The sequence below is a fragment of the Carlito syrichta genome, unplaced genomic scaffold, assembly GCF_000164805.1.
Source record: "Carlito syrichta isolate Samal-C Ts95f unplaced genomic scaffold, Tarsius_syrichta-2.0.1 Scaffold304259, whole genome shotgun sequence".
Taxonomy (NCBI): Eukaryota; Metazoa; Chordata; class Mammalia; order Primates; family Tarsiidae; genus Carlito; species Carlito syrichta.
Window position 1 is genome coordinate 361,561 of NW_007248355.1, and position 12,819 is coordinate 374,379.

The window sequence follows — 12,819 nt, forward strand, 5'->3', positions numbered from 1 at the left end:
CAGAGTGAGATCCTGTGTCTAAAATAAAAGATGGTATAGGCTAATACATAAAATAATTTGTAATACATAAAAATTATTCAAATATACAAATTATAAAATGTAATTAGGTCAATGCATCTTAGTACATATCAGTTTTTAAGATGCTCCCTTCTTTCTTAGCCTAATCCTGAGCTGCTTCAGCCTGCTTGTTCTGTATCTGTTTCTACTAACCTTAAGCCCATTTCTTCAGCATTTTACTCAGGAGCAGTTATCCTATGTTGTCATGGGGTTGCTGTCAATTCTGAAGGTTTGGAATTTAATGTGTGTTAGAGTCTATAATACTCAGTGATCTATCATAGACAGAAAGATGTGAGTACCACATGTACTCACTTATAAGCAGATCCTGAATATTCTTTTTTTTGACTTGGAGTCTCACTCTGTCACCTAGACTAGAGTGCAGTGGCATGCCCATGACCACTGCAACCTCGACCTGCTGGGCTCAGGTGATCCTTCTGCTTCAGTCTTCCAAGTAGCTGGAACTATAGGTGTGTGCCACCATGCCCAGCTAATTTTTTGATTTATTGTAGAGATGAGGTCTCATCAAGTTGCCCAGGCCAGTCTCAAACCCGTGGGCTCAGGCAATTCTCTCACTTCCGCCTCCTTATAGGTGTGAGCCACTGCACCCAGCCTACCCTAAATATTTATTGTAATACTATAAGAAAGAGGTTGGCAGTAGTGGGATACTGCCAAGGGAGAGGGGCACATAACATCAATAAGGGTACCTGATCTCAAACCAGGAGAGGTGGGAACCAAAGGGAGGCCTAAAATTTACTTGTATAATGATCACTTATATTCCTAACCTTGAATTGTGCCCCATGTCTTTAAAACAGAAAAAAAAAATAATGTGTAATTTCAGGAAATATCTTTGCTCTCAATACTTTAAAACATGTAGACATGTAAAAAAAAAAAAGTTAGCTCCTCTTTAGTATCCACAATGAAATTGTTTACCTAAAGTGCTTATTTCTTTAAGGCAGTCACCATTCTGTAAAGCTATATGTGTAATTGCATAGTTTTAGATTTCTGCTTAAAGAGAACACATTAAAAAGTTGTGTTAAAATATACAGTATTTTATTTCCATGGGTAATGTGCTTTGAAATCTTGAAAACCTGTTATTTGACCCATAAAAGGAGTCATGGCATTCCCAAAGTTCCCACTGGAACACTGTCTTTCTGAAGAGTGACCTGCAGATGTGCTCCCTGGACCCTCATGCAGGAATAGTACAGAAGTCTTTGTAATAGGAATGATACTTCTGAGCACTCTTCAGGGCTGCACAGAAAAAAAAATTACAAATGAGAATTTTTAATTTTTGGCTTAAGGAAGGGCAAGAGGCTTGGGATTTTCTTTGAATAATGTGTTACCTCTGATACCTACAGGGCTGTCATTGCTGAAGGAAGACCTGGAAGGTGCTGATGGTTAAAGAAGTTGGATGATTTATAGCCTCATTGGGTCTCTTCTGTGGCTGAGAAGAAGGAAAACTGTGCAGGGTAGAGAAGAACATTTATTTCGGTTTGGGACTGCTGCATGTTCCAAACCCAGTCCCCATGGCACCACCTCCGCCAGGGGCAGAAACACCTACTTGCTGGATGGGTGAGCTGGTCCTACTGACAGGAAGCTTGAAGCTACCTCCCCCGACACAGCTGTACTGCAGCAGGGAAGCCTGTCATTGCTTCTCTATGATGGGGTACAGGAGGTACCACCCCCAAATCTGGCACCTTGGCTTACTGAGAATGTTAAGCTAAAGGAAGTTGAAAAAACCGCAGAAGCAGAAATGTCTTCTGACTTTCCCCCACCCTCTCTGCCAGATGTCCTGCCTTGGACCTGGAGGAAAGGATATCACACACAGAGGCTAAGAAGAGTCTGAATGACAGGCCTTTCCAGGTTCCCCCTAGCTGATTACCATTAGGCCTTATCCTCTTTTAGTTCAATTGCACTTCTACATGAATGTCCCTTCTTTATCAAACAAGAGCATAAAAATAGTCCTCCCCCCACCCCCGGTGTCTTCATATCTGTAGGTTTTTCTGTCACATAAAACTTTAATTAAATAAACTTGTTATGCATTGTTCTTGTTCATCTGTCTTTTGTTATAGGAGTGTCAGCCTTGAACCTTGCTGTGGGTGAGAAAATATATATTTTTTCCTCCTGTATGCAAATCTGTAACTAGAGTCAAGTCCCAGCAAGCCCCAGAGGAACAAATATAAAAATGTGACTTTAGAAGAGAATGGTGACAAAGAACCTTGCAAAGATTTTGATAATCCATGTAATAAAAAGAACCAAGGGCTAGATACTACACTACACTCACTAGTGTGAAAAAACAGAACAGCAAGAGTTGGTGAGGATGTGAAGAAACTGGAAGTCTTGTGCACTGTTGGTTGGAATGTAATGGTGAAGCTGCGGTGCCTCAAAAAGTTAAAAATGGAATTACTGTATGATCCAGCCTTTCGACTTCTGGGTATAGAACCAGCAGTCCCAAACTGAAAGAAAAAAAGAAAGCAGAATCTCGAAGGGATATTTGTACATGCATGTTCATAGGGGCATTATTCTCAAAGCTAAAATGTGGAAGCAACCCGTATCCATCGAAGGTGAATGGCAAGCACAATGTGATCTCTTCAACCAATGGAATAGTGTTCAGCCTTAAGAAGGAAGAAGATTCTACACATGCTGCAGCATGGATGATCCTTGAGGACTTTATGCTGAGTGAAATAAGCCTGTGCTATGTCTCCTCTAAAACTCATGTGCTGGAATCTTAATCATCCACGCAACAGTATTGGGAGGTGGGCCTGGTGCGAGTTATTTAGATGATGAAGGTTATGCCCTCATGAGTGGCTGAATGCCACAGTAAAAAGGCTTTTGGGAGTGGGTTTGCCCCTTCTGCATTTCTGCCATGTGAAGAATAGCATTCCTATCCCTTTGAAAGTTGCAACGTTCAAGGTATCACTTTAGAAGCAGAGACCAAGCCCTCACCAGGCACCAAACCTGCCAACACCTTTGACCGTGGACTTCTCTCTCCAGAACTGTGAGAAATAAATATCTGTTCCTTATAGATTACCCAATCTCACGTACTCCATTATAGCATCACAAAATGGACTTAGTCACAAAAAGATGAACGTCTGATTTCACTTACATGAGGTACTTAAGTAGTCAAAATCATAGAGGCAGGAAGTAGAATGGTGGTTGCCTGGGACTGGGGAAAGGAGGGAAGGAAATATTGTTTTATGGGTGTAGAGTTTCAAGTTTTACAAGACGAAATGGAGAAGGATGGTGGCGATGTTTGCACAACATTATGAATATACTTAATACCACCAAAATGTACACTTCAAATGGTTAGGACGGTATACACATGTTACATATACTTGATCACAATAAAAATTGAAGAAAAAGTCTCATATATATGGTTCCATTTATATAACATTTCACCATGACAAAATTATGAGCTAGAAGACAGATCAGTGGATGCAAGAGCCAGGGGTAGTGGTTGGGGTAGAGACTATGAAAGGTTAATGGTTCTATATCTTGCCTGTGATGATCTTCCCATGAACTTATACATATGATAAAATTACATAGACTAGGTTGTACAAATGTCAAATTCTAAATTTTATTGTGCTATGATTTTATAGGATATAAACATAAGTGGACACTGGGTAAAGGGTACATAGAATCCCTCTGCACTAGGTTTGCAACTTCCTCTAATTTATGTTTACAATTTGCTATGAATCTGTAATTACCTCAGTACAATTTTTTTTTTTTTTTTAGTTAGGGTCTCCCTCTGTCACCCAGGCTAGAATGTAGTGGTATGATCATAGCTCACTGCAACCTCGCCCTCTTGGGCTCAGGTGATCCTTCTGCCTCAGCCTTTTGATTAGCTGGGATTACAGGTGTGCACCACCATGCCCGGCTAATTTTTTTGATTTTTCATGGAGACGAGGTCTTACTATGTTACCTAGGCTGGTCTTGAACTCCTGGGCTCAAGCAATCCTCCTGCCTCAGCTTCCCAAAGTGCTGGGATTATAGGCATGAGCCACTGCATCTGGCATCAACATAAAAATTTTAAGGAAATATATACTCAAAGAAGTAAGCACGGGAATTGATACAAGTGGCCCTCCACGAGGGATGAAAGACCATGACTATAGGAAGAGGCACACATTCTCCTAGCTGCTGGGAAGATTCACTGCTGAAAACTCACCTCTGAGCTCCTCACTAGGAGCTGACCTCTGCTGGAGAAATTGTTCTTTCGAGCAGCTGCATCCAAAGACCGGTCAGTCCAAGGACCAAAAGAACTTGTCACTTTCCCTTAGTTCAGGACAATCCTGAAGATTCATACTAGCTCTAGTGTGGGATTGGCTGAAGCCTCTGTTGCTAGTGCCTCGCAGTTCAACTTCCATCTCTGCTCAATTCTATCTCTATTGCTCCCTCATAAACATTAGTCTTGAGAGTACAGCACTACAAACTTCATGTGTGCAAGTCTACATCTCTGTTTCCAGGGGAAGTAGACCTAAGACTTATCCACAGAAGCAGGCTTGAAGGTGGAATACTGGAGCTGAATTGGCTGCTGCCGGCTGGCAACCCTCTATTGTACATAGAGGATGGGGGGTCCCTGGCATGCTGGGGTATTGCAATTGTTAAGACTTTCATTGATTGTGAACTGTGATGGATTTTGGTAAAGGAAATGCACTGGTGGGTACAATAGCTTAAGGTTTTCAGATGCAGGGAGAAATAATAATTATGAGGACTATGAAAAAAGATGGCTGCTGTGGAGGCCATTGATGAATTAGAGAAAGACAGAAAAGGGCTGAGGGTGATTAGTCACTAGTTAAAGGTAAAGTGTGAGATTCAGGAGATGTCCTTGGAAGCATGTAAATAAACTCTCACCTTCTGTTATTATAAGACAGAAAAAGCCAAGGGTCAGAAAAGTAGCAAGCTCCAGAGAAAGGGTATTGAAATCCCACCCCAGCATGCCTGTATGCTGAAGTCTGTGATACAACGGAGAAGCATGAGTCTTAGGAGTGGAGCTTGATGGACTGACAACCTGGGAGCTCAGAGCCTTCTGAGCCAACAGAAGTGGCCTGCTCCTCCTTCTAATACTTGCTTTTTAAAATTTTATTTTTTGCAGGTGATACAGAGACCTCTGCCTTGTAAAATAACAAGCACCTCACTTAGGCTATACCACACCTCTGCTACAGGAAACCAGATAGAATGCTAGAACTGAGTCAAACATAACCTGGACAGGGAAACGCTGTGTCCGCAAAGAGAGGAGAGACTCCATGACTTGAAGAAGCTGTAGGATTTGGCCAAACATATACCAGTAGAATGGGAGGTGATGAATTGGATTAGATTCTGAGGGTGCCGGAAAATGGGAGTGGGATGTGAAGTTGTGTAAGTATTTCTCAATACGGGAACATTTCCTCATGATAGAAGATTTAGCACCCTGACAAGGACCTGGGAGACGGCATCAACACTCTCTACAGATAACCCGTGGAAGCTTGGAAAATGTAATGGCCCACACCAAGTAAAGTGGAAATGTCAGAACCGCTGAGGCCGGTGGTAGAGGAAGACAAGATACACTACATCTCTACAGGACAGAAAACATGCTAGCTGGAATGCTCCAGAGGAAACTCTAGTTGTGTGAAAGCTCTATAGATGGTGGTTCTTACAGCATTCCTATTTAACTTACCTGTTTAGCTCGTTAAGCTTGCAGATGATTCTTGTTAAATAGCAGAGCATTATTGTAAAGCTTAATAAAATGGGTGACTTCAGATGAAGCTCATGTTCCAAATGTACTTTCTTCCTTGGAATAACCAACAGAAGCCTACACCTGATAAGCATGTATCACGTTAGCAGCCCTTCTCCCAACTTCTTTTGACCTGAGCTTGCCAGGGCAGTCTGCTTTCATTTCACAAAGACTGTGGGTCTTCATCACTTTACGTCAGGGCCACATCCAGTAGTCTGGGTTTGTGTCATATCCTAGTCCACAGAGACATTGATTACCTTGCCATAACACAGGGCATTTGTGGTGAGCCGGACCCCTGGGAAGGAACTTCCATAACAGAGGGTAAAACACACACACACACACACACACACACACACACACACACACACACACACACACACACACACACACCAGAGACCTGCCACTGCAATGGAGTAGTAGAAGTTCAGAGGCCGGGGCATGAGAAGATAGTTTAGTCTTCCTAAAGTGAAATATGAGTTTCTACTTCTACTTCTCAGATTGTTCATGCCTCATCGGGTGAATCGTGACCAGTAAGAGATAGGAGAATGGAAAGGTGCTGCAGGCCAGTGAGCTGCTGGGGGAGCATGTTGTGGATTCGTTTAGAAGCCTAAATAGAATTAGTAGCGTATGTGTGTAGGTTGAGTAGGAGAAAGGAAGGTCAGTTTGGCTGGGATGGGTTGGTACTCACTACTGACATCAAATGCCATCTGTGTTGCTTCATGTATAGCAGAAGCTGGAAGGATTTTTTTTTTATTAAAGATACATTTCCAAGACCCCTATATCATGAAGTTATGCTCCATGATTTAGGTTTCAGTGAAGAGATGTGAAGGATGAAAGTAGGGAAGGAGTCATTTTTCTGATTCTTTGGGTGTTTCTGCTGACAAGGACCATTTGGAGACTTAGAGTTTTGGAGACAGTGTCACGGTTTCTAATCACTAATATTCATAAATATTGACTGAAAGGCAGTTGAAGTCTGTGGCAGTGGGTTTCTGTTCCAGGTATCATAACTACAGTAGCATCCTTAGGCTGTTGGCATATAGTAGAAACTCAAAGATGCTTACTGAATTGAATTGGATTGGATTGAATTTGTAAAAAACAAAAAACAAAAAGCAAAAAATCAAAACAAAACAAAACGTGTGCAGAATTCCATGAATTCCAAAGTGGGCATCATTCACAGTCATCACATTCTAAGCCTTCCTAACTGGCACATGGTGAATAAGCTTCTGCTGTGTGTTTTTAACTCCATGTGTACATGGAGAGAGAGAGTAAAATGGGGCTGTGTGTTCCTTCACAGTCCAATTCTGTTCAGTCCCTTATTGCTCAGAGAAGGGGTGTTTCCCCCTTCCCAAAAAGCATACAAGTCCTCTCTGTTCTGGATAAGTCAGGTCAGGGGCTGGGAAGAGTCTTGGGTTACAAACCATAGTTGATAGAGAGTATATAGAGCACCCTTGACATAAGTGACTCCATCTTAGAAAAAGCTCCATCTTATATTTCAAAAGCCATCATGCCAGCAGGGACCAGATGTTTTGTCTCATCAATAAGGACTGCAGCCAACCAGAGAAGGACATAACCAAGCATATTCTTCTATGCTCAGTCTTTAAGAGAGGACTCTATGACCATAGAAAGACAGGATTTCACAAGCTCAACATCATCTTAACAGACAGCATCTTGCTGTCACTCATGATAAGCACCTGGCATCAGCAACCAGAGGCTTTGCCCACATCAAAGACTCTTCTTTGCAAAACTTTTTAAACATTTTTTTTTTAGTCAGAGTCTTACTTTGTTGTTCAGACTGCAGTGCAGTGGCACGGTCACCGCTCATTGTGGCCTCGACCTCCTTGGACTCAGGTCATCCTCCTTCCTCAACCTCCCGAGTAACTGGGACAATAGGTATGCACCACCACATGTGGCTATTTTTTTCTTCTTTTTTTTGTAAAGATGAGGTCTTGCTATGTTGCCCAGGCTGGTCTGGAACTCCTGGACTCAAGCAATCCTCCTACCTCAGTGTTCCAAATTGCTGGGACTACAGGCACTAGCTATTATTCCTGGCCTGTAAGACTTCTGACATGCTGTCTAAGATGGCCCAGGAAAACTGCTCATCTCACTTCTTTCTGGATGGCCTGTTAACCCTTCCTCCTATCCCTTTTTTCTTGATGGTCAATGTCCTTCGTTTATTGTGGATTGTTTAATCTATAGCTTTATATATAGACTAAGTATGCTATCAGGTATACTATCATGTATGGCTCGAATACTGGCTAATTGTAGTATGGCTTGGGTCTGTGTGTCTGCGGCTCTGACTGTTGAGTGTATGGGTAGTGCCAAGGGCCATTGCCTCCTTGACAACCCCACATAGCTTGAGGCTTTTATGGTTTAAAACTTGGTTTTATGGTTAACAACCAGGTACGTGGACCTGGTTGTCTCTGACCCCACGCCACTCCTGACAATAGGCAGTGGGCTGATGCTGGCAGTTGGTGGTCCTTACAGAGCATCAATTCCACACTTAGCACTCAACCTACTTCCTGGTGCTGATGGGGTGACTACTTGCAGAGCCTTCCTGGTTCTCTCTCCTCCACTCTCCTGTCCATATGGCATGCCCTATTCTCTGTGCTCTCACCTACACATTGTTTTGCTAGTTCTGGAGAGCAGTAGTTACCCTCTGCAGGCGTGCATCTGAAGCTCAGCCTCCAGTTAGACTAGAAGCTGTGGAAGAGGTAAGCATCTTAGCTTTACTTTTTAGGCTCCACGTGGGTGACTCATGTCTGCCCTTGAGCTCTTAGAAGAGAGGATGCCCTCAGGGAATGGGTGAACAAACTCAGCATTCTTAGGAACGATGCAAAATGACACTTCAAAATATCACTGCACCACACTGTGAACCTCTTTATTGCTTGTTGTTTGTGAATTGGCAGAAAATAGTTTTAGAATTGCTGAAATATACAACACTGCTTGACTAGACCAATCAGAAAATAATTCAGTCAAACCTGGAAACTTTGTGGGCTCACCCAAGTTCCACTTAATAACCATTTATGCAAGGTATACCTTGCGGACCTGGAGATTTATCTTATGACCCCAATTTCTGTCATATTCACCAAGTCTGGCTCATAATAAATCACCTAGTAATTCATGAGCCAGTACCAACAATGTTTTCTCCCTACACAGTTTACTCCATCGAAGGTTATGTGAAGAGGAGAAACTCAACTATTTTAAGATTAAAAAGTTACATTAGGTAGAACTCTGCATGTCTGCCAGCCATGTGGTTCAGTTACAAATTCCCCAGGGATCCTGGACATATTTGCAGCTGATAAAAATGTGGACTTGAATGACTTTTAAATTGGGACATAAAATGTGGTAACTCAAACTATACACAGATATGCAGCAAAGGCTAATGAATAGATCTACATTGAGCCTTTTGATCCACATTACTTTTAATACTTTCTTTTAGAGAAAACTAAAAGGATGCAAAATTTCTTAATTACTGAATAAAAACTGCTTTCCCTTCTATCCATAAAATATGTTTTAATTAATCCAAACAGTCTTTCAGTCCGAGTTAGTTAGAAAAAAAAAGCAAAAAATAAAATAAAAATAAAATAAATACGTTGTGAGTGATTTTTCTGTTGTCCAGTTGGCAGGGAAAAGTTATCAGTGGTGATATTCTTGTGTAAAGGAAGCTCCTGCAAAGGGACTCAACACTAGAGATCGACCAACCTAATTTTTGTTTGTGGAGTTATTTTGATCATCCTGGCAGACACATGTGTCCAGCTGTTAGGCTGCTATTATCGGAAGGATTGAGAGCAGGATGAACAGAAGTGCACGTGGCTGGCACTACTCAGGACATGGAGAACTGTGTACAATATTTGATCTCAAGAAACTAGCATGTTTCTATGTCAGAGATGTCATGAGTCAGGATGCAGGCAACAAAGTCCTATGCTAGAACACAGCTGGCCTTCAGTTTATGACAGTTGTACAGCAAATGCCAATTTTAGATGTTGTTTAAATTATTAATATGAATATCACCCCCCTTCCCCACTGCCTCATTAATTACCAAAACTGCATTCCCTTTCACTAAGGGACTGCAGTCTATACCAATGCAGGCTTGTGCTGTGTTCCAGGATTATTATTCAAGGAGGTCTCAAACACTTCACATGAATTGACAGTGAATAATTGTGAGATATTGACTCTAATTTTGGATTTCAAGGAAAAGGCCTTAGATTGGTGGAAAAAAAAAACTTCACTTGCTGCCAGAGGATTTGCTAAACCAGGAATATTTTCAGATCAAATGTTACTGGTCTTGTATTTTTTTTAACTTTTAAATTTTTTATTTTAAAATTGTGGGGTACAATTCAGGTTTAGGTATGGAAATATTCATTGTGCAGGTACCTTGTTGATGAGGAGTGCCTCCCCTTCCCCAGGCAGATTCCCACTACTGCAAAATCCAACTACCCCCCCATCCAACTCCCACAGTTTCCTACTACTGTCAATCCTTTTCTTATAGTATTTCAATAGTTGTTCAAGGTCCACTTATGAATGGGAACATGTGATACTCAGTTCTTTGTTTCTGTGAAAGAGCACTCAGTATTATAGACTCTAAGTCCATCTAGGTAGAGGTGAAGTTCATGATTTTGTTCTTCTTTATGTAATATTCTATTGTGTATATGTACCACATTTTTTTAAATCCAGTCCTCTTTTGATGGGCAGTACTGTTGGTTCCATGTTCTCGCTATTGTGAACAATGCTGCAATAAAGATACATGTGCAGGTATCTTTTTTACAGAGTTATTTGAGTTCTTCCGGGTATATTCCCAGTAGGGGGATTGCGGGGTCATATGGAAGGTTGATTTTTAGAACTTTTTGGAATTGCCACACTGTTTTCCATACTGTTTGCCACACTGTTTTACACTCCCACCAACAGTGTAGAAGTGTTCCCTTTTCACCACATCCTCTCCAGTATCTATTATTTTTTGAATTATTGATGATGGCCATTCTGACTAGAGTTAGATGGTATCTCAGTGTAGTTTTAATTTGAATTTCTTTGATGACTAGTGAGGCTGAACATTTTTTTATGAATCTGTTGGCTGCTTGTATGTCTTCTTTTGAGAAGTGCCTATTCATATCTGTTGCCCACTTTGTAATGGGCAAAAACTGTTTTTGTCTTTTCAGCACATTTGAGTTCCTTATAGATTCTAGATGTTAGGCCTTTGTCAGATAGAGTTGGCAAATATTTTTTCCCATCTGTAGTCTTTCTCCCTGCTGTCTTGATGGTTTCTTTGGCTTTGCAGAAACTTGTCAGTTTGATGAGGTCCCACTTGCCTATCTTTTCTTTTATGGCATGGGCACTTGGGGTTTTGATCAAATTGGTTGCCAGTTCCAATTTCCATAAGAGTATCTCCTGCATTTTCTAAGGTTCTTATAGTTTGAGTTTTACGTTTAGGTCTCTGATCCATTTAGAGTTGATTTTTGTGTATGGGGATAGGCAGGGATCCTGTTTCAATCTTCTGCATGTGTTTAGCCAGTTTTCCCAGCACCATTTACTGAATAGGTTCTCCTCTCCCCGGTGGTTGGTGGTGGAGACTTTGTCGAAGATGAGTTTGTTGAGAAATTGAGGTTTTGCTTCTGGAATCTCAATTCTTTTTTTTTTTTTTTTTTTGAGTTGGAGTCTCACTCTGTGGCCCAGACTGGAGTGCAGTGGCCGCTCCTGGCCACTGCAGCTTCGACCTGCAGCCTTCCAAATAGCTGGAATTACAGGCATGTGCTACCACGCCCGGCTGATTTATTGATTTATTGTAGAGAGGAGGTCTTGCTGCCCAGGTAGGTCCCCAACCCATGGGCTCAGGCAATCCACTCACCTCAGCCTCCCAAAGGCGCGGGATTATAGGCTGAGTCACCGAACCCGGCTTGGAATCTCAATTCTATTCCATATGGTCTATATGCCTGTTCTTGTACCAATACCAGGTTGTTTTGATTATTGTAGCTTTATAATAAAGTTTAAAGTCTGGGAGTATGATAACTCCTGCTTTGTTTTTTTTTTTTTTTGCTGAGTATTATTTTGGCTATTCGTGGTCGTTTATGTTTCCATATGAATTCCTGTATTGTTGTTTCTAGGTCTGAGAAGAATGTTGCTAGTAATTTGATAGATATTGAGTTAAATCTGCAGATTGCCTTAGGTAGAATGGAAATCTTAACAATGTTGATTCTTCCAATCTATGAGCATGTAATATTTTTCCACTTGATGTGTCATCTTTGATTCCGTGGAGCAGTGTTTTGTAGTTTTCATTGTAAAGGTTTTCCACGTCTCTGGTTAAGAAGATACCAAGGTATTTCATTGTTTTTTTTTGTGGCTATTGTGAATGGAATTGTGCTTTTTATTTGTGTTTCTGTTTGTTTATTATTGGTGTACAGAAATGCGATTGTCTTTTGTACATTTATTTTATACCCTGAGACTTTGCCAATGTCCTTTATCAGTGCAAGGAGGTTTTTGACAGATTCTCTTGGGTTTTCAATATATAGAATCATGTCATCTGCAAAGAGGAATAATGATTTCCTCTTTCCTATTTGGATACCCCTGATTGCCTTCTCTTGTCTGATTGCTCTAGCTAGGACTTCGAAAACCATGTTGAACAGGAGGGGATGAGAGTGAGCATCCTTGTCTTATTCCAGTTTTCAGGGGAAATAGTTCAAATTGCTGTCTGTTTAGCAGTATGCTGGCTGTGGGTTTCTTATAGATGGTTCTTACTATTTTGAGGTATGTTCCATTTATGCCTAGATGGTCAAGGGTTTTTATCAAGAAGGGGTGCTGGATTTTATCAAAAGGTTCTTCTGCCACTGATGATATAATCATGTAGTTTTTGTCTTTATGTCTGTTGATTTATTTAATTACGTTTATGGTCTTAAGAATTTTGAACCAGTCTTGCATCCTGGGAATGAAGCCTACTTGGTCATGGTGGATGATTTTTGATATGTGTTGTTGAATATGGTTTGCTAGGATCTTGTTGAGAACTTTAGCATCTATGTTCATTAAGGATATTGGCCTCAGTTCCCTTACTATGTTGGATCTTTACTTGA